Raw genomic sequence first — 26,698 nt, forward strand, 5'->3', positions numbered from 1 at the left:
TCACCTACAAAGGGTTACAATACTCTAAAAATGACGGATGCCAACCCCAGATAATGGGGTTCTAGCCCTGAACAGCCGAAATAACCCTCCCAATTCCAAAAGCTACCCGTATCCCCCTCTCTCTCCCGCAATGGAATAAGTATATATATATATTTATTTATTTTTTAATCTTCTGTGCCCACTGTCCGAGCTGACATGTGATGTGCAACGTAAAGTTGTCACCATGAGGAGGCATGCTGGCTGGTTGTCAGCAGGTCAGGCAGAGAAGATCTTGTGGTCTCAGGAAACTGCCAGCAAGTGACTTGATATGGACATGGGGAGACTCAATTGAATTTCCTTGATTCCTCAAGTTTCTCTCTTCACCTTCCCAAAACCCATTGGATGAGAAGAAAGGAGGTCCCTCCCCTCTGACCTTCTAATTCAATGGGTTTTGGGAAGGTGAAGAGAGAAAAACTTGAGGAATCAAGGAAATTAAAATGAGATTCTCCCATAGACATGCTGACCCCTGACAGACCTTCTCCCTGAGACAACAGTGTTCATTGGCTAAATCTCTTCTGTTATTCCAACCAGGACTGGGGTTGTGAAGTGATGGATGTTATCAATGTGGCTTTATATATAAAATCAAAGAAAGCGAGAGAGTCATATTGACAGACACGGCAGGATAATACGACCAGCATGACAATTCCAGACATGAAAAGCCTATACAATATGCATGCATAGAAATGCAATCACATTTGTGGAAGGAATGAAGGTAGAAGGAATCATAATTCAATGGGCTACTCATTTAATTTTCCTCCCTCGCTTTTTCTCACACACACGCACACACAGATCTTTGCAAAAAAGATCATCCTAAACCAGATTAAATAAATGCATTTAAGAGCGGCAGGAATTGGAGAAAGAATTTCACTGCTCTGTGGAACTGCCAAGGAGCATATCGCCCAGAGAATCCATCCATGCTAATGTACTTAGCTATCTATGTGGTGCTCAGTGAGGCAGCACATGACTTGAGACAAAATTATTTTATATTCTGTTTATATCTAGAGATGGTGTAAATTCCTCTATATTAAGTCTGTACATTTAGCCTATTGCTAGCATCACCACTTCACCAAGTCAAATCCGGGTATGTGAAAATGTACTTAGCAAATAAAGCTTATTCTGATAGAGCCACCCAAAGGTTTGGTCTCAGGCTCAGCCCCAACACTTAACTGGCTGCTCCTCAAACGTGCTCTGAACTCATCTCACATGCCAGTCCTCAATGCACACAAAGGTCATTTTCACACAGTTCTGAGCTAAAGCTCGAATTAGGGTTTGATTATTTGTTTCTCCATTTGGTCCGGTTCGTTTTACATTCCATACATACATAGTAAAACTGAATTGGCTTCCTATTTCACAACAAAGCACCCTTCACTCATGCTGTCAAACACCCTTGTAAAACTGACTTTCCTACCAATCCTCGACTTCGGCAATGTCATTTACAAAATAGCCTCCAACACTCTACTCAGCTAGATGGATGCAGTCTATCACAGTGCCATCCATTTTGTCACCAAAGCCCCATATACTACCCACCACCGCGACCTGTATGCTCTCGTTGGCTGGCCCTCGCTTCATGTCCGTTGCCAAACCCACTGGCTCCAGGTCATCTATAAGTCATTGCTAGGTAAAGCCCCTCCTTATCTCAGCTCACTGGTCACCATAGCAGCACCCACCCGCAGCACGCCCTCCAGCAGGCATATTTCACTGGTAACCACCAAAGTCAGTTCCTCCTTCGGCCGCCTTTCCTTCCAGTTCTCCATTGCCAATGACTGGAACAAACTGCAAAAATCACTGAAGCTGGAGACTCATATCTCCCTCACTAACTTTAAGCACCAGCTGTCAGAGCAGCTCACAGATCACTGCACCTGTACATAGCCAATCTGTAAATAGCCCATCCAACTACCTCATCACCATATTGTTATTTATTTTGCACACCAGTATCGCTACTTGCACACTCAACTTCTGCATAACTATCACACCAGTGTTTAATTTGCCATATTGGCCTGTTTATTGCCTCACCCCCCTTATCCTAACTCATTTGCACACACTGTATATAGACTTTCTCTATTGTATGATTGACTATGTTTGTTTATTCCATGTGTAACTCTGTGTTGTTGTTTATGTCGCACTGCTTTGCTTTATCTTGGCCAGGTCGCAAATGAGAACTTGTCGTCAACTAGCCTACCTGGTTAAATAAAAGGTGAAATAAAACAATCCCAAATGCCAAAAATTGTTCATGTTAAAACTTCTTGGTGACTGGGGGGGGGGGGGCAGTATTGAGTAGCTTGGATGAATAAGGTGCCCAGAGTAAACTGCGTGCTACTCGGCCGTAAAAGCTAGAATATGCATTTAATTAGTGGAACTGGGATTCCTGGGAGTGCATTCTGATGAAGATCATCAAAGGTAAGTGAATATTTATAATGCTATTTCTGACTTCTGTTGACTGCACAACATGCCGGATATCTGTTTGGCTGTTTTAGTCTGAGCGCCAAACTCAGATTATTGCATGATATGCTTTTTCCGTAAGGTTTTTTGAAATCTGACACAGCGGTTGCATTAAGGAGAAGTTTATCTAAAGTTCCATGTATAATAGCTGTATCTTTTATCAATGTTTATTATGAGTATTTCTGTAAATTGATGTGGCTCTCTGCAATATCACTGCATGTTTTGGAACTACTGAACATAACACGCCAATGTAAAATTAGATTTTTGGATATAAATATGCACTTTATTGAACAAAACATACATGTATTGTGTAACATGAAGTCCTATGAGTGTCATCTGATGAAGATTAATTTGATCAATATTTCTGCTTTTTGTGACTCCTATCTTTGGCTGGAAAAATGGCTGTGTTTTTCTGTGACTTGGTGGTGACCTAACAATCATGTGGTTGAAATCCGACACTGTGGCTGGATTAACGAGAATTGTATCTTTAAAATGGTGTAAAAAAACGTGTATGCTTGAGGAATTTTAATTATGAGATTTTTGTTGTTTTGAATTTGGCGCCCTGCACTTTCACTGGCTGTTGGCGAGGTGGGATGCTACCGTCCCGAATATCCCAGAGGTTAAATCCATCTATGATTATAAAGAAACACAACTTGTGTCATCTTCATTACTTTCGATTTGCCCTTCGAACAACATGTGGGAGGAAACAGCGCAATACCTGTTCTAAGTGCTAGGGGAAGTCTATATTCAATAGCCTATATCCCCAGTACAGCCCCAGTCTCCCCTAATCTGCATCAGATGTGCTCAGAAATGTGCTGCTGTCAAAACCATTAATACGGTGCAATTCTGGTTCTTCTCCTTTGTTTGATCCTGAATACTTTGACTTGCAGCAAACCACACCACTGTACGAATTGGTACAAATTGAATCTGACCAAGACCACCATTTAATAAACCACATAGGTGGTGTGTTCACTTTACACCAGTCCAAACAAACCAAGTGGGCTAACACACCAGAGTTCGGAAAAAACGTTCCAAACCTATTCGCTGTGAAAGCCCCTTGGTGTTTTCCACAGAACTCAATGAGACATGGCAATAATTTCATGACATTTTGTGACCATAACAACAGATGATGAAGAACGCAAAGCTGAGTGAAGGACACATTATAATTGTGCTATGACTACCATTGCAAAATGAAAGTCATTTATCTTTGTTGTCTTTTTCTATAGCCTCTGATCGTTATGCGATTACATTGTGGTTTCTGTAACTTCCCCACAAACACAATCATTTTATTTCGATAATGACCATCTTTTTTTAGTCATGGCAAAGCATTAGCCTAATTCTGTCCCGATATAACAAAACGTCTTTGTGGAAAAAACAAATTCATTAAATGCAATCTTTTCAGCAAAAGCTTAATAAAGAGCACAGTTTTGAGCCGCGGCCGCTTCTATCCTTTAGGAGCTTTTAGTGCTGATAGAACTGGGAACATGGAGGATGAGCCAGGTAGTTTCCAGTCTTTCACTCTGTGATCATCTTTACATACTGTCAAAAGTTTTAGAACACCTACTCATTCAAGGGTTTTTCTTTATTTTTACTATTTTCTACATTATAGAATAATAGTGAAGACATCAAAACTATGAAATAACCCATATGCAAACATGTAGTAACCAACAAAAAAATAGTGTTTAACAAATCAAAATGTATTTTCTATTTGAGATTCTTCAAACAGCCACCCTTTGCCTTGATGTCAGCTTTGCATTCTCTCAACCAGCTTCACCTGGAATGCTTTTCCAACAGTCTTGAAGGAGTTCCCACATATGCTGAGCACTTGTTGGCTGCTTTTCCTTCGCTCTGTGGTCCGACTCATCCCAAACCATCTCAATTGGGTTGAGGTTGGGTGATTCTGGAGGCCAGGTCATCTGATGCAGCACTGCATGACTCGCCTTCTTGTTGAAATAGTCCTTACACAGCCTGGAGGGTGTGTTTTGGGTCATTGTCCTGTTGAAAAACAAATGATAGTACCACTAAGCGCAAACCAGATGGGATGGCGCATCGCTGCAGAATGCTGTGGTAGCCATGCTGTTTAACTGTGCCTTGAAATCCACAAATTAACGTTTAACAAGGCACACCTGTTAATTGAAATGCATTCCAGGTGACTAACTCATGAAGCTGGTTGAGAGAATGCCAAGAGTGTGAAAAGCTGTCAAGGCATAGGGTGGCTACTTTGAAGAATCTCAAATATAAAATGTGTTAGGTCTAGAGGTCGACCGATTATGATTTTTCAACGCCGATACCGATTAATTGGCAGACTTAAAAAAATATATGTATTTGTAATAATGACAATTACAACAATACTGAATGAACACTTATTTTAACTTAATATAATACATCAATAAACTCAATTTAGCCTCAAGTAAATAATGAAATGTGTTGAATTTGGTTTAAATAATGCAAAAACAAAGTGTTGGAGAAGTAAAAGTGCAATATGTGCCATATGTGCAATATGTGCCAAAGCTAACGTTTCAGTTCCTTGCTCAGAACATATAAAAGCTGGTGGTTCCTTTTAACATGAGTCTTCAATATTCCCAGGTAAGAAGTTTTAAGTTGTAGTTATTATAGGACTATTTCCCTCTATACCATTTGTATTTCATTAACCTTTGACTATTGGATGTTCTTATAGGCACTTTAGTATTGCCAGTGTAACAGTATAGCTTCCGTCCCTCTCCTCGCTCCTCCCTGGGCTCGAACCAGCAACACAACGACAACAGCCACCATCGAAGCAGCGTTACCCATGCAGAGCAAGGGGAATAACTACTAGAAGGCTCAGAGCTAGTGAAGTTTGAAATGCAATTAGCGCGCGCTAACTAGCTAGCCATTTCACTTCGGTTACACCAGCCTCATCTCGGGAGTTGATAGGCTTGAAGTCATAAACAGCGTAATGCTTGACGCACAACGAAGAGCTGCTGGCAAAACGCACAAAAGTGCTGTTTGAATGAATGTTTACGTGCCTGGTTCTGCCTACCACCTCTCAGTCAGATACTTGTATGCTCAGTCAGATTATATGCAACGCAGGACACGCTAGATAATATCTAGTAATATCAACCATGTGTAGTTAACTAGTGATTATGATTGATTGTTTTTTTATAAGTTTAATGATAGCTACCAACTTACCTTGGCTTACTGCATTCGCGTAACAGGCAGTCTCCTTGGGGAGTGCAACTAGAGAGAGGCAGGTCGTTATTGCGTTGGACTAGTTAACTGTAAGGTTGCAAGATTGGATCCTCCGAGCTGACAAGGTCTATCGTTCTGCCCCTGAACAAGGCAGTTAACCCACTGTTCCTAGGCCGTCATTGAAAATAAGAATGTGTTCTTAACTGACTTGTTAAATAAAGGTATATAAAAAATAAAAATTAGTTATGAAAACTTGAAATCGGCCCTAATTAAATCGGACATTCCGATTAATCGGTCGACCTCTAGTTAGGTCATAGTTTTGTTGATGTCTTCACTATTATTCTACAATGTAGAAAATAGCAAAAATAAAGAAAAACCGTGGACTGAGTAGGAGTCCAAACTTTTGACTGGTACTGTATAAATCACCAACTCCATAGTGTCAGCCTGGAAGTTGTAATTACACATGGACGTTAAAGCTTAATCCCTAGACACACCAAAATAAAATAACCACTGCATTTTCTCTCAGAAAAAAAACAATGGATAAAAGAGAACCTCTACTGGCAACTTCACCAAAACAGTTTAAAACAGCTAGTTACCATATAAAACCATACAAACAGCTAGCTCCCATAGATATTTTTATTTTATTTAACTAGGCAGGTCGGTTAAGAACAAATTCTTATTTGACTGCCTACCCCGGGACAAACCCTCCCCTAACCCCGGACGACGCTAGGCCAATTGTGCGCCGCCCTATGGGACTCCAGATCACGGCCAGTATAAAACAGCTAGTTACCATATAAATACATTTTAAAAACAGTGTAAAAATATTACATGAAGCAGAAACACCTTAGGGCTCCTCTAAAACAACACTACCTACATTCCTGTGCTGTGGGAATGAAGGCTTTTAGTTAAAGAGAACATTTTAGCGCTCGCTTCTCCTGAATAGGTCAAGACTGAGGCAGCAGCTGAGGTATAAGCGACCTAGATCAAGAACTAACGCATGGATGAAGTGGATTCTGGAAGGGAGGTTAGATGCATGTATGATGAGTTCACTGACAACTGGCCTAGATGCTCAAGATTAAAGAGCCAAGCTTACAGGAGTGCAGCTCATCGTTTACATTCACGTCCCCGAACAACAAGCTCTAAGCCAGGCAATCTGTGTGTGTTCCTCTGAGCCAAAGGGCCATGTCCTAGTACAATCTCAGAAAATGTAGATGACCTTCACCAGCTCAGAGTTGCTAAAAAACAGTGTCCTATAAATGAGAGATTGATTGCAGCTCACATTTAGTGCCCCATGCCATGTCGGCTGAACATAATATAGGCTTTGCCACAGCCTATCGCACAGTTCTCACAGAACCTTGATCGCCCCGTTATTGCCCCGTTATCTCACAGCAGAGCTAGTCTGCCTTCTTAACATATGTATCATATTGTAAGTAGTAAGTAATGCAATGTTAACTCTGATTGTATCCCAAAGTAATCATTAAAACAACATCCCAGAAAGCAGCCTCATGTGTTTGTGCCTGATAAGTGGAGCTAGTTTCCCACCGGAGGGGCCCTGAGGCAAATGAAGAAAATACATTTTTCCTTCCTTCCAGGTTGCACATTCAATCTCTTCCCCATACAGTCCCAGACAACAGATGGAAACAGCAGGAGAAATTACACACACACAGCACCAGTGTCGCGCCATATCGGATGTGCACGTGGGTGCAAGGCACTGGAAACTAGAGCAACAAAGGCAGACACTTAAAAAGTTCAGATTGGGGGGGAAAGAAAACAGTCCTCGCGTCAGCAGTTCTGCAGCGCAGAGAACAGGCTTCAGGCTTTAACAAAATCAGGGCTAAGATCCTTATTATCTTATAGACTAGAGGAAGGCATGCGAGTCTGCAGAAAAGCCCAGCCCCTGCTTAGACATATATAGGCCTAGTGCACCTAAACACAAGCTTAGGCTGATCATATTGTGCTGCCAGGGAAAAAAACAGTGTTTATTCCACAAGCAAATAGAGTAGCCAGCCTAATAGAAAAAGTAGCCAACCAGAGTTTGTCTAGAATGTCATTGTTTACTGTAACATTAAGATTTCCCTTCACTGGAAGTAAGGGGCCCAGCCCGAACAATGAAAAACCACCGCAGTCCATTATTCCTCCACCAAACTTTACAGTTGGCACGATGCATTGGAGCAGGTAGCATTCTCCTGGCATCCTCCAAACCCAGAGCCGTCTGTTGGACTGCCAAACGGTGAAGCGTGATTGCGTTGCTCCAGCTACCAATATATTTGGGCTGCTACACTGCACATTATTACATTGTACGCTTTGCCTGTGAACATCTGTTCTAAGCTTGTACACCAGGCCAGCTGACGCTTGGTATTGCGCATGGTGATCTTAGGCTTGTGTGCGTGCGGCTCGTCCATGGAAACCCATTTCATGAAGCTCCCGACAAACAGTTCTTTCAGAGTCAGTTTGGAACTCGGTAGTGAGTGCTGCAACCGAAGACAGGCGATTTTCATGTGCTACAGCACTCAGCCGTCCCGTTCTGTGAGATTGTGTGGCCTACCACTTTGCGACTGAGCAGTTGCTGCTCCTAGATGTTTTCATTTCACAGTAACAGCACTTACAGCTAACAGGGGCAGCTCAAGCAGGGCAGAAATTTGACAAACGGACTTGTTGACGGTGCAAAGTTAAAAGTCACTGAGCTCTTCAGTAAGGCCATTTAACTACAAATGTTTGTCTATGGAGATTGAATGGCTGTGTGCTCGATTTTATACACCTGTCAGCAACGGGTATGGCTGAAGTCGCCGAATCCACTAATTTGAAAGGGTGTCCACGTACATTTGGTCATGTAGTGTAGTTTCACTCGGTCTAATGCTAACTAGAGTTCACCCGAATCTGGGGAAGTAGATAAAGGGCAAATAAACAATTTATATGGGATGTGCAAATTCATGCTCTCTTCCTCAGTGTAAAGACATTTGACTGCCACCACAGCATACACAAGAGGTGGGACAGTCAGACTGTCACACCAGCAGTGTTTCCCTGTCATCGCTGACTTGGTGAGTGACAGGCACCTGTCCTACCAATAGATCGCTAGTAATGCATATATCTTTCATTCCGGCGGGAGAGGGTTCGGCAGAATTTTTTCTGACTACCGAATTGTAAAGTAGCCTAATTAATTTAAATGGAAAAAGTAGCCGGCTGAAAATGAGTAAATCGGCTGTATAACAGACAGTCGGCGCTAGTGGAAAAGACTGGAATAAAACAGAACTTTTTATTTTATTTTACTTGGCAAGTCATTTAAGAACAAATTCGTATTGACAATGACGGCCTAGGAAGAGTGGGTTAACCGCCTTGTTCAGTGGCAGAAAAACAGATCTTTACCTCGTCAGCTCTGGGATTCGGGGCGGCAGGGTAGCCTAGTGGTTAGAGCATTGGACTAGTAACTGGAAGGTTGCAAGTTCAAACCCCCGAGCTCTAACCACTAGGCTACCCTGCCGCCCCGAATCCCAGAGCTGACGAGGTAAAGATCTGTTTTTCTGCCACTGAACAAGGCGGTTAACCCACTCTTCCTAGGCCGTCATTGTCAATACGAATTTGTTATTAAATGACTTGCCAAGTAAAATAAAAAGTTGTTTTATTCCAGTCTTTTCCACTAGCGCCGACTGTCGTTCTGCCCCTGAACAGGCAGTTAACCCACTGTTCCTAGGCCGTCATTGAAAATAAGAATTTGTTCTTAACTGACTTGTCTAGTTAAATAAAGGTAAAATAAAAACATTCAATCTAGCAGCCTTTCAGTTATTAGTCCTGCGCTCTAACCACCCAACATCAACGCTTAGATTACATTTCTCAAGAATAACTGTTGTTGCAAAGAGAAATAATGAACTAGAAATGCCCTTCATGTTACAGTAGGAGAGACAGGGATGCAAACTGCTGAGGGCCCAAAAAGGTGACACTTTTTTGTTGAGGCACTGAAACATGAAAAATCCCTGCTTGCTGGAAAATGCAGGTTTTAACTAATTAAACAACAAAGAATATTATCTACATGATCAGTCTCTGTGTGTAAAATAAAGTGGTTTCTGTGAACCTAACTCCCAGCTAAAAATTTTTTTTTTTTGTCTAGACTTTACTGCAAATGAAGTCTTGAGAAAAAAACAATACACTATTATTGCAGTTAGCCATGACAGCATTTATAATAGAACGCTTGTGACCACATACATAAATATTGCACTTAGAGGAGAAAAACATCTTATAGTAGATATATAATGGGAAAAAAAAACTGCCATTCTATTATAGTGGCCACTATAGATATAGATCAAGCACACAAGGCTACATGTGTGCAAAAATAACATTCACTGAGTTTAAAAAATACTAAAAATAGAATCCCCCCCTCAAACACATGTTACTGTCAAGTTAAACAACAAAAAAACTATATATTTGGGCTGCTACACTGCACATTATTACATTGTACACTTTCTGCCTGTGGACATCTGTTCTACAATGTGCCATCAAAAGTGAGAAAGAGGAAAAGTGTGTGGTGTTCCTTTCACCTCTATAGTGGCATCCAGCTTAATCCAGGTCCAGCTCCACTTGATCCCTGAATCCACTTGTTCAACAAGCAATGCCTAATTTTCACCTAATACTGGTGGTCACACGGGGTGGCAGGTAGCCTAGTGGTTAGAGTGTTGGGCCAGTAACCGAAAGGTTGCAAGATTGAATCCCCGAGCTGACAAGGTAAAAATCTGTCGTTCTGTCCCTGAACAAGGCAGTTAACCCACTGTTCCTAGGCCGTCATTGAAAATAAAAATGTGTTCAACGAGGCAAGCTGGACTTGCCTAGTTAAAGAAAGGAAAAATAATTAAATAAATTCACCCAATTCTCTCATTCTGAAAATGAACCACATACTGTAGAGGGAAAACATTAGTTAACAGCTAGTGGTTAGTTCGTTAGCTAGTTCACATTTCAGATTGCCAGGGTCCAGTAAGCAACTAACGCGTTAACTTGAGGAACGGCAAGGAGTCGTATACCAGTTAATACTATAGCAAATTGGTTAGGTTACTAATGTTAGCTAGTGTTACAACCTCATATTGTTCACGGTCTGACTTTATAAGCAAGCTAATAAACACCATAAACTCGATTATTTTATCAGATAAATTGGCTAACGTCGCTCAACATTTCTGGCTAGCTAACGGACAATTCAATCCAGATAGCAAGATACAATGCACTTGTTAACACTTGTTCCACCACACTTTCTCTCTCACCTCAAAAACTTTCCAAATGCCAATAGTTGTTCGGTTACAGCTCATGAAGTACGCTTCATCACCTTCTCATTCCTGTCTCCGTGGTCAGGCTTCTCACCTACCTCTTCCTTATTGTTCAGTGGACACGCTGCTGTAACTGGGAAGCCGACTTTCCAGAACGCGCGTTGATGCTGTAACTAGTAAATTGGTTGTCTCTTCTTTCTTCAGTCTGGTGCTGCACTGCATTATGTTATGTAAACGATTGGCTGAGCCTTGGATACAGCAGCCAGTATTGCTCCAAACGCCCATCACTCGTTTGTTTACAGTAGTGATCCAACCCCCCTTACTAAACTTTTCTTATCGGATCTACATGAATCACGTAGGTCACCTATTTTGGATTCAAATGTCAAATTTAATCAAAAGGTGGCTAGTTTGCATCCCTGGAGAGAAGGGGGGGGGGATATGCCCTTCATGTTACAGTAGGCTATGTCAGAGAGAGAATAGGGGTGCAGTATGCCCTTCATGTTCCAGTAGGAGAGAGAAGGGGGAGCAGTATGCCCTTCATGTTACAGTAGGAGAGAGAAGGGGGAGCAGTATGCCCTTCATGTTACAGTAGGAGAGTGAAGGGGGAGCAGTATGCCCTTCATGTTCCAGTAGGAGAGTGAAGGGGGAGCAGTATGCCCTTCATGTTACAGTAGGAGAGTGAAGGGGGAGCAGTATGCCCTTCATGTTACAGTAGGAGAGAAGGGGGAGCAGTATGCCCTTCATGTTCCAGTAGGAGAGTGAAGGGGGAGCAGTATGCCCTTCATGTTACAGTAGGAGAGAGAAGGGGGAGCAGTATGCCCTGCATGTTACAGTAGGAGAGTTAAGGGGGGAGCAGTATGCCCTTCATGTTACAGTAGGAGAGAAGAGGGGAGCAGTATGTTTTTCATATGTCAGAGAGAGAACGGGGGTGAGCAGAATGTGAGCACTGACACAGATCTACTGCAACAGCAAGCTCAAATCAGTCTTTCCCAGAAGACAGAAATACATGCAGTTCAGAAAAATGTATCGGAAGATTGGATAGAACATTCCAGCGTGCAATGTAATAAGAAAATAAATCAGATGTCCATGTGAGATGGGTGTGTTCCAGGGTGTAGGGACTCTGGTGCAACCGAAGGTCTCAGGCTCCACGCCAGCCAGAGCAGTGGAATTACATAATGAAGTGTTTCTAGAGCAGAGAGGCTTGAACTGCTGCCTGCCACATCTCTCCTCTACGTTTCATCAGCCCCCCCCCCCCCCCATGACAACTCCACCTTTGTCAGCTCTCCAGTGAAATAACACAGACAGGGAAGCAAAAACAAGTCAGTCATTTTTGTCACCGCTCTTGACATTTGAACCCAATTTTTTTTCTCCCTCCAGCAGCCATGTAATTCAAACAGCTTGCTTGCCTGGAAGAGATCACACTTCGGCTGACAGAAGGAAAAGAAGCAAGTGAAATAAATAGCAGTGTGCATTGAGATGAGCAAAATCAGTCATTCATTCCGTTTGAGCAAGTTATAAAAAAACAATTTTTGAAAAAACAATTTAACTGAGACGAAATGCCAATTCTGGCCTTGACCATGTCTGGGATTGAGCATTTCGTCCTGGGCTGTGTGATGCAGTGACCCTTCTCTGCTTTCCGCTGTTGTTTTCTCTGTCTGCAAACACTGCGCAGTAAACACATTGACACAATCTCACAACCTGGAATGGAACAAGTACACAGGCTGCATAATCAAATGATTGAATTAAATTCCACTAAAAGGAGCAGTTGCTATATAATTGTAAAACAGTGCATGACAATCTCTTCAGTTTTTGCTTCATTTAAAGTGAACAATTCTGGAGTGTAGGGCTCAGTCGCATCTGCTTTCTGCAACTAATACCCATCAAGACACTGGTGCCTGACATCATTAGGGATGTAAAACAGTGACCCGGCCACTGGAGTTTAGCTGCTTGTTAAGAAACATACCTACTGGACATCTACACATGACAACTTTTACATGGAGAATCCATTTACTGGCAAGATTAGGAAAAAAAAACTTAGGCATGACATGCCAACACAAAACTCTGAACCTACACATGACCGAAGTGAAATGGCTGGCTAGTTAGCATGCGCTAATAGCGTTTCGAACTTCACTCGCTCCGAGGTTGTTTCCCTTGCTCTGCATGGGTAACGCTGCTTCGATGGTGGCTGTTGCCGATGTGTTCCTGGTTCGAGCCCAGGTAGGAGCGAGGAGAGGGACGGAAGCTATACTGTTACACTGGCAATACTAAAGTGCCTATAAGAACATCCAATAGTCAAAGGTTAATGAAATACAAATGGTAGAGAGAAAAATAGTCCTATAATTCCTATAATAACAACTACATCTAAAACTTCTTACCTGGGAATATTGAAGACTCACGTTAAAAGGAACCACCAGCTTTCATATATTCTCATGTTCTGAACAAGGAACTTAAACGCTAGCTTTCTTCCATGGCACATATTGCACTTTTGCATTATTTAAACCAAATTGAACATGTTCCATTATTTATTTGAGGCTAAATTGATTTTATTGATGTATTATATTAAGTTAAAATAAGTGTTCATTCAGTATTGTTGTAGTTGTCATTATTCCAAATAAATAAAAATTGTCTGATATGTCGGTATCGGCTTTTTGTGGTCCGCCAATAATCGGCGTTGAAAAATCATTATCGGTCGACCTCTAATGCATACCACACAAGACATACCACCAGGGGTCTCTTCACAGACCCCAAGTCCAAAACAGACTCTGAGAAATGCAGAGTACTATATAGAGCCATGACTACCTGGAACTCTATTCCACATCAAGTAACTCAAGCGGGCAGTAAAATCATATTGAAGAAACATAAAAACTACACCTTATGGAACAATGCAGACTGTGAAGACACACACACACACACACACTAAAATTTAATATTGTGGTATTATACATTCTGCATTGTAGATATGTAGTGGTGTAATAATATCCTATATCATGTACAGTTTATTTTTGTGTTGACATTGCCTTAATCTTGTTTGGACACCAGGAAGAAGAGCTGCTGCCTTGGCAGGAACTACTGGGGATGCTTAACCTGTCTTGGGATAAGGGGGCAGTATTTTCACCTCCAGATGAAAAGCGTGCTCAAATTAAACTGCCTGCTACTCAGGCCCATAAGCTATGATATGCATATAATTAGTAGATTTGGATCGAAAACACTAAAGTTTCCAAAACTGTTAAAATAATGTCTGTGAGTATAACAGAACTGATATGGCAGGCAAAAACCAGAGGAAAATCCAACTGGAAAGTACTATTATTTTGAAAGGCTGTTTTTCCATTGAAAGCCTATCCACCATAAAAATACTTAGGATCCAGTTCACGGGCTCTATGGCTTCCTCTCCATGTGGCCAGTCTTTAGGCATTGTTTCAGGCTTTTACTCTGAAAAATGAGGGAGATATACCACTTTCAATCAGTGGCCAGTGGAAATTTCCAGACATCAGCCATGCGCCTGATCGGGAACGCGCCTTTCTTGTTTCTCCTTTTCTATTGACAAAGCTTTTGTCCGGTTGAAATATTATTGACTATTTATGACAAAAACAACCGGAGGATTGATTTTAAACATCGTTTGGCATGTTTCTACAAACTTTTATTGTACTTTTAAAAATACTTAGTCTGCCCGCGCCTTGTGCATTCAGATTAGTGGACAAAACGCTCGAACAAAAAGGAGGTTTTTGGTCATAAAGAGGGACACTATCAAACAAAACAAAAATGAATTGTCTAACATGGAGACCTGGGAGTGCCACCAGATGAAGATCAAAAGGTAAATGCTATTTCTGACTTTTGTGACACTTCTCCTTGTTTGGAAAATGGCTGTATGGGTTTCTGTGGCTAGGCGCTGACCTAACATAATCTCAAAGTGTGCTTTCGCCGTAAAGCCTTTTTGAAATCTGACACAGCGGTTGCATTAAGGAGAAGTTTCTTTATTCGTATGTTTAACACTTGTATCTTTTATCAATATTTATGATTTCTGTTATTTGATGTGGCTCTCTGCACTGTCACCGGATGTTTGTTTGAGGCAATGCATTTCTGAACATAACACACCAATTTCAAATGAGGTTTTGGACATAAAGATAAACTTTATCGAACAAACACACATTTATTGTGTAACATGAAGTCCTGTGAGTGCCATCTGATGAAGATCAAAGGTTAGTGATTAATTGAATCGCTATTTCTGACTTGTGAGCCCTCTCCTTGGCTGGAAAATGGCTGTACGGTTTTCTGTGACTAGGCGCTGACCTAACAATCGTTTGCTGTGCTTTCGTCGTAAAGCCTATTTGAAATCGGACACTGTGGTTGGATTTACAAGAAGTTTGTCTTTAAAATGGTGTAAAATACAAGTATGTTTGAGGAATTTTAATTATGGGATTTCTGTTGTTTTGAATTTGGCGCCCTGCAATTTCACTGGCTGTTGTCGAGCTTGTACCAGAGAGGTTAATTAACACCAGGAAGAAGAGCTGCTGCCTTTGCAGGAACTAATGGGGGCCCTTAATAAATACAAAATATTATAAGTGCAGATACAGGGCTGCAAATCAATAGAATGATTGACTGCACCTGAGACCCAAAGTCACAAAATGGACAGCAGTCAGCTTCACATCCATAAGGAAATACTGTTTAGTCCTGCTGGGAGAGACCTGGCCTACAATCTCTGACTAAACACTTTCGTGAACGCTTCTCATCAATTCTTCATATTCAGAACAAGACATGGCACCATCCCTGACTGATAAAAGGAATCTAAATCTACATCAGTCATTGTGACAGGTCCATACTGTGGAGCATGACATCAGTGAAAACCTGGACTGTAACAAAAGGAAACCTGGAGCAGGCTCAAGGCTGGGCGAAATCAGTTGATAGCAATAGAACATGGGACTGGACGGACACACACAATATTTGTGTGTAGAATAGATAGCTTGATGTAAACTGTAATATAAAATAGTGAAATCTCCACAGTAAACATATCACTAAAGCCTACTGTAGACTGGGACCATCATGCCAATCTAAACTGGGGGGGGGGGGGGGGGAGAAAAAAAAAATCACATAGCAGACTTCCCACTGTATCACGGCTGACTGAAAATGAAAGGTATGGCAGGCTGATACCTGCGGGATGGTATACCACTGTGTGTGTGTATGCATGTCGACTAATTCACGTTGGCTGAATGGAGATTTGCTTCTCTGGATCCATGTGATTATAAATGCAGGCTTAATACTAACACTAACAGTATAGGCCACCTACAGTGGTAGAGCTGCATGGCTCATTCCCACCAGATTATGGGATCATACACAGATTAACATTATAGCCTACTCAGCATTATTCCAGTCATTTTTGCTGCTGGCCTGGCCGGGCATTTATCATGATGCTAACAGGTGAATTTTAGACTTCACCGGTTTGTCAGATCAGTGGATTTGACATGCTGGTAAATACCTGTCGTTGTGATTGGCATTTTATAAACCTTACAGCGTGACAAATGTACACTGGTAATGAGAGAGTATGCACTGAATCATGTGTGTTTATGAGGAGTCTTGTTCAAATTAAAGGTGTTGCAACCCTGAGTGTCAGCTGGCAACGGCCAATTGAGTAAAACAGCCTAACTACTGTGCTAAGGGCACTAACCGTAGGGTTTTGCTAATTTGACACACACTGAAACATGGTGACTCACGTGTCAGAGGCTCATTACTGTCAACAATGCTGTTCACATCAATTGTGAGAACGTGGACATCAGCCAAATCTAAATTGGTGTAGATTAGTTGGTGAGAATCTCTCCTAATGAAATCAATATGGACGTGGATGACACTGTCGTCGGGTCAAACCGGACTAATCAGAAGACGGGCACAAGCTGCATTAAAGGAAGACTCCTACTGCCAACAAACTGCTTCAACTCTGGTCTCCACAGAGCAAATAAGTGACTCATTAGTACAAAACAGTGGCACATTCCTATAGCATTTAGACACGGTCTATGTCATGATATAATAAACTGCATTCCGAACATGCGAGCAGACAGCGAGTCTGCATTTTTCTATCACTTAACTGCTCTCAGTAAATCCTAATTCCATTTCAACCAGTCAAAATAAATAATTCAGTAGAATAAACATAAGGAGCTGAGCTACGCCAAACAAATTACATTAGTGTGGTTTACAATAGTAGCAAGGACACCTGGATAATCATTAGCGTAAGACCAGGGATCAACAGAGCAATCCCAGTCATTACAGAAAATCAGCTAGTTGTCTCCTCGCATGCAGACAAAACACGTAATGAACCAGGGCCGGTTTCCTGATAAAACTTTGGCTTTCGTGTGTTTTAACAAATACATCTTCCCTATTAAAAATGGCCGAAGATGTAACATGCTTTTCTCAGAACAGCACGCAGAGAGAACGATCGCTAAGTGCGTCGTTGGAGCATGTTGTTTCGACACTGACAGGATGGAAAGAACTGGAGCACTGCTCTCAGATTCCCCTTCTCCATTCAAATCTTCCCTTGACATCATTTCACAATACTGACGACAGATCAGCTCCTAGAGATATTTTAGGCGTACCACCTACGGCTGCAAATATTGAGGCGGCTTATCATAGAAAAATGCACAAAATCACAGATTTGCCACGTCATTGCGCACGTTAGGCTACACATTAAATATACGGAGACAAATTACAGACAGCATACTTGACTATATAACGTATTTCCATGATTTATATTTTAATGCAGTCATCTCAGGTTGCTTATTTGTATCAACTGCAAAGACATTGGCAACTTTGTATTTGTAGTCAGCTTTATTCTGAAGTTATCAGTGCTCACAGAGAGATGGATAAACCGTGTGATTCTATGTTTCTGAGATTCTGTGTATAAAGTGATGCAGGAGGGCAAAAAAATAATCAAATGACGCACTTAGTTGTTCTACGAGTGGTCTACGGCAGGTGTTCGATTACGAGTGTTTTCAAGAGCAAAGTTAATAACGATGGTTTCGGGAAACAGCTCGGAGATTTAGCGATGCTTCTATGAAGGTTCAATGGGTGAACTTAGCCTTAAGAAGCTTTTGGAAAACCGGTCCCTGGACTTTGAATACAGTATGTCTGACTTGGAGGGTTTTTTACAAGGGATGGAAGCCTAGGAATTACATCTAATGAAAGAGTAAACTTGCCTGTCACTGTGCCTTACTTTAGAGCAGTTTGACAGATCTCTTCTATCATGATCTGTCACTTTCTGAATTTAAACCCCATACATTTCCAGAACATCACATGCACCTTGTTAATGAAGTCAAGCGGCTCGTCCTGCCAAGAGATAAGAGACCAGCTGCCGATGTATCCCACTGTGAATGAGAAGGAGTTGATACTTGGGCGAGTTTAACACAAATGTTGACAGAGGCAAAGTGTGTTGACAGAGAGGCAAAGTGTGTTGACAGAGTCAAAGTGACAGCTTGCTCAGTGTTGGTTCCAGCCGAGAGGGTGACTGGGCAGCTAGGCAGAACTTGGCAGTGCCCCTTGCGAAGAAAAATTGCTATGCAGTCCCCAGATTTGGCACGCTTCTCCCAGAGATGAATTACTCTTTCCTCCACGTCGAACAGAATGAGCGCTGAAGGGGAGAGAAACGCTGGCTGACTGGCACAACAAGGACGAGGACCAGTGACAGGCAGTCAAAGGCATTACGTGGCTCGGTCCCTTCACTTCTGGCTACCAAACAACCCACAGGCAGGAACAGTTTTGAGATGAAGGGAAAATTATTAGACCAAAAGGTGAGTTCAAAACAGTTCACCTGACAGGACTGAATCCAAACTTTACACTTGATTTTATGTGCATTTTCCATTTACTGTACTTTGCCACATTTGGTGACGACGAAATCTGAAAACACTCTGGAGAAAATATGGGTTAGGTACACCTTAAGACAAAAAAATGACAAGGGTTTGAGTGAGAAGACTAACTGGTGTCTCCAAGTGGCCACACCTCTCCAGAGTGTGCACAGTTCAAGTAATTTCAATGCACTTTTATGACTCAAAGAAGAATCTTCAACTATAAAGGCGTTTTTTTAAGTTATCCTAGCTGTGCTGTTGAGGAACTAGAGCAAACACACTTGCAGTTGTTTTGTTTGGAACTCAGCCCTGCATCCCCGCCATCACACAATCACTGTTGTTGTTTACGCAATCCAAAAACGGCCCATTATAAATCAATCTGGGTCAGGTGGGCATCATTTGAAAGCTTGTTCTACTGCCAACATGTCTAGATACGTTATAACGTACGATCTTACAGTGTTAGGCTTTCACAGGGCAACCGATCATAATTTTGATCGGCATACAAAAGGGGTCATGCATGTATTCAGGTGCGTGTTCCACAGCGAATTTCCTCCACAATAGTCAAACATGTTCACAATAGCACACCATGGCATCTGGTAAATGTACATCATAGTGATGATAAACTTTGACACTGTATATGACATGAGTTTTATGATATGGAAATGTGACGTGCACGTTTGGACTCACGGGTGTTCGGATTGGTTGTATGACAGAGGTATTTATTATAACTCTCAACGTCTCATCCTTCAAAATACATCATCCTCTTAATTTACAGTGATTGGGGACATTGCCCTTTGTAGGGTGCCGTTAAAAATGTGTGCCCTGGCACTTATCGTAAGAGTGTTAACCCCAGTGTCCTGGCTAAATTCCCAATCTGGCCCTCATACCATCATGGCCACCTAATCATCCCCAGCTTCCAATAGGCTCATTCATCTCCCCGTAACTATTCCCCAGGTCATAAATGAGAATGTGTTCAGTCAACACACCTGGTAAAACGTGTAAATGTGTTTCTTTATACAGTATTTCCCCTCCCTCAAAATAATTTGCCGACGTTTCCCAATTAGCGCGGGGGGGGGGGTATTGGGGCAAGTTATTGTCGCTCAAGTTCAGAATGGCTGTCAGTCAAAACTCATACAGCTCAGAGCCTGAGCTCTGGCGTCATGTATAGCATGTTACTGAACAGCCACTGGGTTCCAATTTAGGTGTTTAACAGGGTCCAAATTAGCAATTTTCAACCCGCGTACAGGTACGAGTGTAAAGGGTAACGTTAGGCAGTTAAGTTAGCGGCCATTTAATTTAGTGGCATTAAGGTGAGTTGTTTTGCTTTGGTAGGAAAAGTGCTGCCAGAATGTATAGAATCGATTTAGGCAGCGGTTAGTAGGCCACTCAATATTTAATGACAGCGTGCTGACAAATATATACTGAACAAAAATATTTAAAAACTCAAAATGTCAAGTGTTGGTCCCATGTTTCATGAACCTAAATTAAATATCCCAGAAATGTTCCATACACGCAAAAAGCTTATTTCTGAAATGTGCAAGTGTTTACATCACTGTTAATTTCTCCTTTGCCAAGATAATCCATCCACAGGTGTGGCATATCAAGAAGCCGATTAAACAGCATGATCATTATACAGGTGCAACTTGTGCTTGGGAATATATGTCTCAAGTTGGGGGAGCGTGCAATTGGCATGTTGAATGCAGTGATGTCCACCAGAGCTGTTTCCAGAGAATTTCATGTTAATTTCTCTACCACATCTTTTTAGAGAAATTGGCAGTACGTCCAACCAGCCTCACAACCATGTGTAACCCCGCTAGCCCAGGACCTCCACATCCGGTTCCTTCACCTGCGGGATCATCTGAGATCAGCCACCCGGCCAGCTGATGAAACTGAGGAGTATTTGTGTCTGTAATAAAGCCCGTTTGTGGGGGAAAACTCAATCTGATTCAGCTGGACCTGGCTCCCGAGTGGGTGGGCCTATGCCCTCCCAGGCCCACCCATGGCTTTGCCTCTTCCCAGTCATGTGAAATCCATTGATTAGGACCTAATGAATTGATTTGAATTGACTGATTTCCTTAAATGAACTGTAACGCAGTAAAATTGTCTAAATGGTTGCATGTAGCGTTTATATTTTTGTAGAGTATATTTTAGACTACAGAGCCAAATGGCGGGACACGAGAGTTGATATTATTACTGTTACTATTTATTAATACTATTTATTTAAGCTGCTATACAAAGTCACTTTCCTAGTCTTAATTCATTTTGATTAATCGTTCATACTGCTATTACTACTACTACTTATTTTTGGACTTTGAGAAGGCAGTCTATGGGGGTACCACAGGGTTCTCAGGCAGACTCTCTTCTCTGTATATATCAATGATGTCGCTCTTGCTGCGGGTGATTCCCGGATCCACCTCTGCGCAGACGCCAGAATGAGCTAGAATGCCATACAACACTCCTTCCGTGGCCTCCAACTGCTCTTAAACGCTAGTAACAACCAAATGCATGCTTTGCAACCGTTCCCTGCCCGCACCCGCCCAACATCACCACCCTGGACGGTTCCAACCTAGAATATGTGGACAACTACAAATACCTAGGTGTCTGGCTAGACTGTAAACTCTCCTTCCAGACTCATATCTCCAATCCCAAATCAAATCTAGAATCGTCTTTCTATTTCGCAACAAAGCCTCCTTCACTCACACCACCAAACTTACCCTAGTAAAACTGACTATCCTACTGATCCTCGACTTCGGGTGATGTCATCTACAAAATAGTTTCCAATACTCTACTCAGCAAACTGGATGCAGTTTATCACAGTGCCATCCGTTTTGTTACCAAATCACCTTATACTACCCACCACTGCGACCTGTATGCTCTAGTCGGCTAGCCCTCGCTACATATTCGTCGCCAGACCCACTGGCTCCAGGTCATCTATAAGTCTATGCTAGGTAAAGCTCCGCCTCATCTCAGTTCACTGGTCACGATAACACCCACCCGTAGCACACGTTCCTGCAGGTATATCTCATTGATCATCCCCAAAAGCCAACACCTCATTTGGCCGCCTTTCCTTCCAGTTCTCTGCAGCCAATGACTGGAACGAACTGCAAAAATCACTAAAGTTGGAGACTTATTTCCCTCACCAACTTTAAACATAAGCTATCTGAGCAGCTAAACGATTGCTGCAGCTGTACATAGTTCATCTGTAAATAACCCACCCAATCTACCTACCTCATCCCCATATTGTTTTGATTTACTTTTCCGCTCTTTTGCACACCAGTATTTCTACTTGCACATCATCATCTGCTCATTTATCACTCCAGTGTTAGTCTGCTAAATTGTAATTATTCGCTCCTATGGCCTATTTATTGCCAACCTCATGCCTTTTGCACACACTGTATATAGACAATTTTTTTCCTACTGTCATTGACTTGTTTATTGTGTTATTGGCTTGTTTATCCCATCTGTAACTCGTGTGTTGTGTTGTTGTTGTTGTTGTTGTCTGTCACACTGCTTTGCTTTTTCTTGGCCAGGTCACAGTTGTAAATGCGAACTTGTTCTCAACTAGCCTACCTGGTTAAATAAAGGTGAAATAAAAATACTAATTTGATTCTTGATATTACTGCATTGAGAAGAATTAGCAAGCAAGCATTTCACTGTACCATGTGCACGTGACCAATAAACTTTGATTTTAGTAAGTCTCATCTTAAGTTACTTATTTTGTGAAATCATGGACCAAGTAGAACCTCCTGATACAACTACCAAGCCTATCTGAATGGGAGATGAGCTACTTAACTTTTATTATTTCGGCAAACATTACAAATGGGAACATTATTGCACAAACAATAGATGGCTTGATGAGCAACTCAGGTCATGCTTCACAGCCTCAAAATAGTTATTTAGGTAGGATTGTCTCCCCATTCATTACATCTCAATTGACCAATATTGCAACCGGACACCGACACAATGCCGGTTATGGGAGCAGGGGGAAGCCAATCTGGGGAGCATATCAATCTGCGGCACACTAATACTGGATAAGCATCTCTGGTAAAGGTTTAAATGGAATACACTAATGGATATTGCACAACTTTAGGATGATCTTGATAATACCTAGAAACAGTGCAGCTTTTTAAAGAGCATTTCAATGCTCAGAGGGATAATTCTCAAGTACACTAAAATCTACAGTCCGGGGCCATAAAACATTAAAAAGATTACTGTGTTAAAAACAGCTGGTCTTCATTTTGCTAAAAAAATAATAATAAAAAAAAAGTCCACTAGACAGGTTATACCAGCACAAGATGGGCTGAAAAGCCATTGCTTGTGGTCAAAATTACACTAAATGGTGGAATAAGGAGAGTGAGTATTAGTTATTATTACTCTACAATCCATCACATAGGAGAATCATGAGGCTTAACACACCTACATGGATAGGACAACATTTAAAATGTTTCTTACAGAAGAACTATAAAAAGCAAATGGATGACCATGGTAGCACTGAAAAAGAGAGAACTTTGGGGAAATGATCAGACCAAAAAAAAAACAAGACGACTGACTCAAACACGACAAGACTGACTCCAAAATATTACACTGTTGATATTGTGCATTTGACATTTACTGTACTTCTCCCAGCATTTGTCAATAACAATCTGAAAAGAGCATTCCTGAAAATGTTGGGGTAGGTGCAACATTAGAAAAAAATTATTACAAGGGTTTGGTATCAGAGCTCTAACTGGTGTCTCCAAGTGGCCACACACACACACACCTCTCCAAACTGAGCACAGATCCTAAGTAATTTCAAAGCACTTTGACTGAAGGAAACATAAAAATGTTTTTTTTAGCTCTCCCATCTTTGCCGTTGAGGAACTGAAGCAACCACACAGTTTTTGTTTAGAACACAGCCCTGCATCCACACAATTACTGTTGTTGTTTAAGCAACGCAAAAATGTTCCATTATAAATCACAATCTGGGTCAGGTGGGCATCATTTGAAAGCCTGTTATATTGCCAACATGTCTAAATAAGTTATAACATACGACCTTACAGTGTTAGGCTTTCATAGGGCAATTCAGACAAACAGATAGGAATTTGGGTGAGCATAGAATGGAGTCATGAGTGCATTCAAGTGCGTGTTGCACGGCTAATTTTCTTCACAATACGACAAACATAGGCTCATTCCTATCAGGACAACCCAGGGTATAGCGCATGTCATCCTTTTAACTGTACATCAAACGGAGCGATCATAAATGTTCATTCTGTAAATTACATGAATTTTCATATATGGAAATGTGCACAATTGTACTCACGGGTGTGTGGCTTGCTTGACATGACATCAAAACTATTTATTATAATCCTCAACTCATCTTTCAGAGCACATCGACTCCGCTCGATATACAGCATTCCCCTCACCCTCGCAAAAAAAAAAACTGCAAAAGAATTCCAATTAGCGGGAGGGATGGGGACATTTTTGTGTGCGTTGTACACACGATTAGAAGGGCCGTCAGTTGAAACCCATACAGTGCTGTAAAGCGGACAGCCGTAGCGTTGACGTCATATATACCATGAACAAAATTAAATGCATCATGCAACAATTAAGATTTTACCGAGTTACAGTTCATAAGGAAATCAGTCAATTTAAATAATTCATTTGGCCCTAATCTATGGATTTCACATGACTGGGAATACAGACATGCATCTGTTGGTCACATGGCTTTTTTTTTATTCTTTTTTTTTAAGTAGAGGCATAGATCAGAAAAACAGTTAGTATCTGGTGTAATCACCATTTGCCTCATGCAGCGCAACATCTCCTTCGCATAGAGTTGATCAGGCTGTTGGTTGTGGTCTGTGGAATGTTGTCCCACTCCTCTTCAATGTCTGTGTGAAGTTGTTGGATAGTGGCAGGAACTGGAACACGCTGTCGTACACGTCAATCCAAAGCATGCCAATCATGCTCAAATGGGTGGCATATGTCTGGTGAGTATGCAGGCCATGGAAGAAGTGGGATATTTTCAGCTTCCAGGAATTGTGTACAGATCTTTGCATTATCATGCTGAAACATAAGTTGGTTTACGATAGAGAAATTAGCATTAAATTCTCTGGCAACAGCTCTGGTGAACATTCCTGCAGTCAGCATACCAACTGCATGCTCCCGCAAAACTTGAGACATCTGTGGCATTGTGTGATAAATCTGCTCATTTTAGAGTGGGCTTTCGTTGTCATTTGCACAAGGTGCACCTGTGCAATTATCATGCTGTTAAATCAGCTTCTTGATATGCTACACCTGTCAGGTGGATGGATTATCTTGGCAAAGGAGAAATGCTCACTAACAGGGATGTAAACAAATTTGTGCACAAAAATTGAGAAAAATATTTGAGCATATGAAAAACTTCTGGAATGTTTTATTTCAGCCCAAGAAACCAACATTTACATGTTGCGTTTATATTTTTGTTCAGTGTGTGTGTTCATATTAGTTGGTGGGGGTCTTCAAAATTTTGTTTTGATGTATTTCTAATACTTAAAAAAGAAATTCTGGTAGATGTTTTCAAAGACCCCTTTTTCCATCTTTCTGAACAGAAATCAAAACATTCCCCTACTCATAATTTTTAGGATGGAAAATTAAAATATGCCTTAATTTCTCAAAAATATATACTCTTAGCTTTCATTTGACATCCAATTTGATATGCTCCCATCACGTTGGTGCTGAGGAGTCCTTTTACATGAAATGAGAATTGGATATTGGTGTGCATGGATTATGCTATGGCTGTAAGGAGCCGTTACTTTACACACAAAAAAGCCAACCAAGACTTTGAACATACAGTGCCTTCAGAAAGTATTCACACCCCTCGACTTTATCCACATTTTGTTATGTTACAGCCTGAATTTAACATGTATTAAATTGAGATTGTGGGTCACGGTCCAACACACAATATTCCATCATGGCAAAGTGGAAGTGTTAAATATTTTTCAAAATTACTTCAATTAAAAGCTGAAATGTCTTGAGTCAATAAGTATTCAACCCCTTTGCTATGGAAAATATAAATCAGTTCAGGAGTAAAAATGCACTTAGTAGTTACAGTTGAAGTCATCAGAAGTTTACACACACCTTAGCAAAATACATTTAAACTCAGTTTCACAATTTCTGACATTTAATCCGAGTAAAAAAACCCTGTCTTAGGTGAGTTAGGATCACCACTTTATTTTAATGTGAATTGTCAGAATAATAGGATAATTATTTATTTCAGCTTTTATTTCTTTCATTACATATCTAAATTGGTCAGACGTTTACATACACTCAATTAGTATTTGGTAGCATTGCCTTTAAATTGTTTTGGGTAGCCGTCCACAAGCTTCCCACAATCAGTTGAGTGAATTTTGGCCCATTCCTCCGGACAGAGCTGATGTAACCGAGTCAGTTTTGTAGGCCTCCTTGCTCGCACAAGCTTTTTCAGTTCTGCCCACAAATGTTCTACATGATTGAGGTCATGGCTTTGTGATGGCCACTCCAATACCATGACTTAGTTGTCCTTAAGCCATGTAGACACAACTTGGGACCAAGCATTAACTTCCTGGCTGATGTCTTGAGATGTTGCTTCAATATTGGTTGGGATGGTGTTCTTCGGTTTGCAAGCCTCCCCCTTTTCCTCCAAACATAACGATGGTCATTATGGCCAAACAGTTCCATTTTTGTTTCATCAGACCAGAGGACATTTCTCCAAAAAGTACAATCTTTGTCCCCATGTGCAGTTGCAAACTGTAGTCTGGCTTTTTTATGCCGGTTTTAGAGCAGTGGCTTCTTCCTTGCTGAGCGACCTCTCAGGTTATGTTGATATAGGACTTGTTTTACTGTGGGTATAGATACTTTTGTACCTGTTTCCTCCAGCATCTTCACAAGGTGAAGGGGCGGCAGTGTAGCCTAATGGTTAGAGTGTTGGACTAGTAACCGGAAGGTTGCAAGTTCAAATCCCCGAGCTGACAAGGTATCTGTCATTCTGCC

At 41.4% G+C, this 26,698-nt stretch overlaps 1 protein-coding gene and 1 long non-coding RNA gene across 6 annotated transcripts in view; one reads left to right on the forward strand and one right to left on the reverse strand.

The window, feature by feature from the left end:
* The window catches only part of LOC110510194 (bifunctional heparan sulfate N-deacetylase/N-sulfotransferase 1), a 144,538-nt gene that overhangs the window by 115,105 nt on the left and 2,735 nt on the right, over positions 1–26,698 (reverse strand). The window lies entirely within an intron of this gene.
* The window catches only part of LOC149970343 (uncharacterized), a 77,474-nt gene that overhangs the window by 5,877 nt on the left and 44,899 nt on the right, over positions 1–26,698 (forward strand). The gene's annotated exons all lie outside the window — the stretch shown is intronic.

This window comes from Oncorhynchus mykiss, chromosome 29 (genome assembly GCF_057628025.1).
Source record: "Oncorhynchus mykiss isolate SJ-2025 chromosome 29, ASM5762802v1, whole genome shotgun sequence".
Taxonomy (NCBI): domain Eukaryota; kingdom Metazoa; phylum Chordata; class Actinopteri; order Salmoniformes; family Salmonidae; genus Oncorhynchus; species Oncorhynchus mykiss.